Source organism: Wolffia australiana, chromosome 20, assembly GCF_029677425.1.
Source record: "Wolffia australiana isolate 7733 chromosome 20, ASM2967742v1".
Taxonomy (NCBI): domain Eukaryota; kingdom Viridiplantae; phylum Streptophyta; class Magnoliopsida; order Alismatales; family Araceae; genus Wolffia; species Wolffia australiana.
In genome coordinates this window covers 259,329-265,000 of record NC_135854.1, presented here as the reverse complement: position 1 = coordinate 265,000, position 5,672 = coordinate 259,329, and the positions used below count along the sequence as shown (strand labels likewise).

At 46.8% G+C, this 5,672-nt stretch overlaps 1 protein-coding gene and 1 pseudogene across 1 annotated transcript in view; one reads left to right on the top strand and one right to left on the bottom strand.

The window, feature by feature from the left end:
• Positions 1-1,936, bottom strand: part of LOC144716029 (pentatricopeptide repeat-containing protein At4g33990 pseudogene) — a 2,127-nt pseudogene extending 191 nt beyond the window's left edge.
• The window catches only part of LOC144716032 (pentatricopeptide repeat-containing protein At3g26630, chloroplastic-like), a 3,772-nt gene extending 1,762 nt beyond the window's left edge, over positions 1-2,010 (top strand). Inside the window, exon 1 of the mRNA XM_078591040.1 lies at positions 1-2,010. This exon is cut by the window's left edge and continues 1,762 nt beyond it. The gene's annotated coding sequence lies outside the window, so the exon portion shown is untranslated.
• Positions 2,011-5,672: the final 3,662 nt, after the last annotated feature.

Genomic DNA, 5,672 nt, shown 5'->3' with positions numbered 1-5,672 from the left:
CCAACCTCATGGCTGCATAAGCCATGGCCAATTTCTCGCTGTGCAGCACCAGGAGCACCTCCTTGTCCTCTTCCTCCACGTCCTGCAGGACGCAGGAAGTGTCGGGGCGGTAACCCAGTGCCGCCGCCTCCGCTGCCAGCGCCGCCGCCTTCCTGTGAATCTCTGCCCTCTCCGGATGGCCCTGGTCGCCTGTGTAGAACCCCTGGACATCCCTGCCAAGCTCCACCACGCTGAAACCTGCCACCTTCCTCAGTCCCCTGCTCTGCATGGCCTCCCTCACCCTCCCCGCCCGGGCCCAGTCGGTGGCGGCGGCATAAACGTTCGACATCAGAACGTAGTAGCCTCCGTGGCCGGGATCGAGTCCCAGCACCTCCCCGGCGGCGAGCTCGGCCATCTCCCTGTTTCCATGGATCCGGCACCCGCCCAGGAGTGCCCCCCACACCGCGTCGCTCGGCGGTGCTGCCATGCCGGCAATCATCTCCTTGGCTTCTTCCAGCTGCCCAGCTCGGCCGAGCATGTCGACCATGCAGGCATAGTGCTTCGCCATGGGCCGCACCCCGAGCTTCTCCGCCATCTCCTTGAAGATCTGCTTCCCCTCCTCCACCAGCCCGGCGTGGCTGCAGGCAGCGAGCAGGACCGTAAGGGTGATGTGGTCTGGGAGGACGCCTTCGTCTGCCATGCGCCGGAACAGTTGCAAAGCTTCTTCTCCATGGCCATGGAGCCCATACCCAGAGATCATCACGTTCCAACAGTTGATGTCGCTCCGGCCGCCATCTCCGGCGGCAAGGCGGCGCTGGAATTCGGCAGCAGCGGTGTCCAGGTCCCCACACTTGGCGTACATGTCCATGACCGCATTCCGTAGCTCGCCCTTGTCGCGCTTTGCGCTGCCGGAGAGGATGATCAAGGTGTGGAGCTGCCTGGTCATGCCGAGGGAGCCGAGCTGAGAACAGGCAGAGGCGGCAGCGAGGAAGGTGACGGAATTGGCTGCCGCTGGCGGCCCCCTGGAGAGCATCACGCCAAAGAGTGCCATGGTCTCACCACTGCAGCCATTCTGAGCATAGCCAGAGAGCATGGAATTCCAGGTGATCAAGTCCCTCTGCGGCATTTCTTCGAAGAGCTTCCGGGCAAGGTCGACGCCGCCGCACTTGGCGTGCATGCTGAGGATTGCATTCCCCACGGTGACATCGCCATCGAGGAACCCGCCACGGATCGAGTATGCATGGAGGGCCGCCGCCGCCGCCGAGTCCCCGAGCTGGCCAATTGCGGAGGCGACGCTGATGGCAGTAACCCGATCGGCGGCGGCGATGCGGCTGTCCCTCCGCATCCGCCCGAACAGCAGTAGCGCCTCGCCGGGTTCGGACGACTGCTCACAGGCCGTGATCAAGGCCGTCCAGCTGACCAAGTCCCTCTCCAGCATTTCATCGAACACCTTCCGGGCATGGCCGATGGCACCGAGCTTGGCGTACATGCTGAGCAGCGCGGCCTGGGCGTGGGGGTTGGCGGAGAAGCCCGCCTTCAGCATCTCGCCATGGACGGCCGGTCCGGCGGGGCCGGAAGAGCAGGCTTTGAGGACGAAGGGGAAGGTGTAGTTGTTGGGGGCAACGCCGGCGCGGCGCATAGAGGAGTAGAGCTCGAGGGTGGCGGAGAAGTGGCCGGCGTCGGCGCAAGCTCTGGCCATGGTGTTGAAGAGGAAGGAGCTGGCGATGGAGGCGGCTTGGAAGAGGGAACGGGCGGCGGGGAGGTCGCCCAGATGGACATACCGGGCGATGAGGCGCGCGAGTAGATGGGGTTGCGCGAGGAGTCCGCCGGCGACGAGGAGGGCGTGCGTTTGCCGGAGAGAGGGCAGGCTTTGCTGCTTTGCTTGCTGGAGAGCGGAGAAGAAGACGACGGCGTCGGCGTTTGAGAAGGGGCCAAGGGAAGACGATCGATCGTTCATGCCTCTTCATGGGTCATCTCCGAAATCTCTTTTCATTTGTTTTCGCATCAGTCATTGATTCTCAGATTCTCACAGACTTGCTGTTCTTATATGTGGGTCAAATTAGAGAGTGAAAGATGAGAGAGAGAGAGAGAATCATTTGTATATGAACTGCGGAAATAACCACCCTTGTAAAGAGATCATCAAAAAGTGAGTAATTCAATGAGCCGAATCAAGTATTGGGTAATTTAATGTGTTTTGAGAAAATTTACATTACTTGAGCGAAATCAAATTTCTTACTGGGGTTGTAGAATTGAGGTTGAACACACAGTGTAGAAGCTTTTTTGAGTTCATCTTCTGAGTTATTTTCTGTCTGTGTTTTTTCAGTATCCTATCATTGCGGACCCTGTCAAGATTAAGTTTCTGGTGGAGCATAAAAATTGTCACGTCTTCGTCGGATGGAAAATAGATCCTTGTACACTTCAATGTGTTGATAAATTAAAGACCATGCAAAAGAATTTCAAGAAATTTAATGTAAGGTCTTGCTCTGATTTTTAAAGCTAACTGAGGATGTTATTCTGAGATGACATGTTAAGTTTGAAAACATTTTGAAAAAGAAAATACGAAAACCATATCCTGAAAACAAGGTGCTCATGATTTGGAAAATATTATGAAAAATAAGATAAGTTAATGACATAGTTTGAGAGTGAATTTTGGACAGCTTTGATATAAAACTACTCACGGATATTCGAAAGATCCACAATGTGAACGTTCATGCATTTGGTATACTTTATTTTAACAAAGAGTCAATGCCAACCTAATTTCTTAAATAAATTTAATTTATTAGATTTTGAGCAGATTTTAAATTGTATTTATTTTTTATATTCTTGTTTCGTTCATCTCTCCTGTTCTTGTCAAGCAATGCAGAGGAAGCGACCAACCACGGCTTGTGACGAAGAGAGAGTTGTGGCAGTGTATTTTACTTACACACCAGAAGCTCTTCTCATTGATTAGAGAGGGTAGATTCTGTGAAGAGCATGAATGATCATGTAGTGTGAGTTAAAGAGACCCACCAATTGTTGGTGGTATTGTCTGCCTTGGTGTGGCCAACCCACAGTCAATTCATGGTCTACTTGTTGGTTGGCTATTTACCTAACACCATGTCCGAGAAGGTAGACATTTACTGTATACCCTTCACCTATTTCTGGTATTGTCGGCCTTAGTGTGGCCAACCCACAATTTATTTCCTTGTCTACTTATGGTTTGGCTGTGTACCAAAGACAAAGTCCGAGAAGGTAGATAGTAATGGTATGCAGACTACAAAACATAGTAGAGGAGACTAACCAAGGAGTCATTATTCAGATGCTTGGAGCTTGGTGGGAGACTATATATTTGGTTCTCTTTCCTAAGGTGCTTGATGCGGTCAAGTTCAATGGCTTCAATCTTTCTGATTGGAGCGAGTATGTTGAGATGGTCCTCGAGAGCAAGAGCTGGATGACTACCTCACACATGAGGTGGATTATAATAACTCAAGATATAAAGCTCAGAAGTAGGATGATGCTAATGTTTGCTAGTGGTTGCTAGGTAATAAGGTCACTGATTGCTTCCATAGTATTTATATCTGAAGACCACGAAGAAGATTTGGGATCATCTCCAAAAGAGCAACGTGAAAAAGAGTCCCATATGGCACATTTTTGAACTTGTGACCAAGGTTAACACACTTGTGCATGGTGATATGTATGCTGCAGAATATGTAGAGGAACTCTGGCTTAATTTACCAGTTCAGGCTGATCATGAATCCTGAAGAATGGCAGTCAAAATGACAAGGCCATATGCTCATGTTCTCAATTGTGAGCGTGCACACAATTTTGAAGAATCCATCCATATAATCTTGAATAAAGAGAATTCCCTTGAAATAGTTCTACAGAAGAATAAAGATGAACATGGAGCATGTTTTATGGCCAGGACAAAGCAGCACAAAGGGGGCATCTAAAGGACATGAGGGTATAATTTTAAAAACACAAAGGAAGACATGGGTTCCGATCATATGGGGCAAGGAAGTAAGCCCAAGTTAAGTGTGTGGGCCTCATATGGCAAGAAAAGAAACCACACAAAGGATACCTGTTGGATCTTACATCCACATCTTAGACCAGCATTGGCTCATGCCACATATACTAAAGAATTTGACTGTTTAGCTGGGGAAGGAAGCATAGTAGATGAAAGAACTACACAAGTTAAAGAGTATGGTAATCATAAAGAAGAATTTGAAAAATATTGAAGACTATGATAAGCTCCATGTATATGGCCAGAGCTGGTGAGCTAGTTTCTTATTTTATTCACACCTCCTCTAACTGGATTGTTGATTTAGGGACAACACATCACACGACTCCACACTATTCAAAATTTCACAGTTATGATTCTTATGAAGGGTATAGTGTTGGGTTCTATGCCTTGGTTCATCCATGGAAAACATGATTCCATGGATGCAAAAGCATGTTAATTGATTTAAAATTGATCTTTAAAATCAATACATCAAATGTACCTTTTGGGGAACTTATTCCACCCTTGACCTGCTCTCGTTGAGGTTGTTCTGAAGCAATTCATGTGTCTGGCCTCTAGAAGTATCCATGCGATCACTTGGTGCTTGGATATCCACCTCTTCTTTTTCAACTCTCCTTGAAAATCTTGAAGATCTTCTCACCATGAAGACACTTTCCTTGGTTGAGTGGAGAAGAGAGGAGAGTGGATAAAGGGGGGGCTCCCAATACTGGCTGGCCTGGCTTCTTGAATGAGTGCCCCTTCCCATTTATATTTACTTAAGTTTTTCTCAAAAATCCATAAAGTAAAATATATTCACCAATGCCCTTATGATATTATGCGTGTGACCCTCTAGTCCCATGTATCATTCTAGTCAGTAACTTTAGTGGCCCAATAACAATTATTGACCAACCTTATTAATTAACTATATCGAGATATATATTGATTAATGATTGATTTAACCCAATCTATAGGTTAAGTTTCCATCCTGTGGGGTGCCAAGCTACACCTCGTGCTTTAGAAGATACCGACTAGTGTTTGAACTCTCTCATAGAATCTTTACCGTCATTGGTTATCATATATGTATAATCCATCATCCGCGCGAGTTTCTCGAATAACTTAGGGTATTGTTTATCGTCGAACTGTAATTCATCATTCAATCAATATTGATGCGTAACGGGGATCATTGAAGAACTCCTTGTCCAATATCCTCACTACTCTGGCCAGGGATTTGCTGTATCGTCTTCCATAAGTCAAATCTCCTCTTATACCGAGGGTGGATGATCTCGTCTTGACCACTCAATCAACTCTGTGAGCTATGATTTGTTTGAATCCCATGATTAGAGGCTTGTAAGTCATAATCGAAATGTAGTTGTCAATTTACAAGATGTCCTTGGTTTCGCAGGTCAATGGATCACTTTTACAACCGTGACATGAATCAACTTGATTGATGTTTAGGTGTAATACCATTTAGGGATTCATATGAATAAATTCAGTAAAATCTTTCTCTAAAGAGAACCCATTATTTGTACTTAGTGTCACCACACTAATAGCCACAAGATCAGCTATACTTATCATATAAGTAGGATCATTTAGTGATATTCTATTTGGATAATTTGATGTCCATGTCGACTATTCATCGAATAGGAATATTTAGAATACATGTTTAAAGACTAATGATCTATGTATTATGATATTATCATAATTCACTACGTCATTG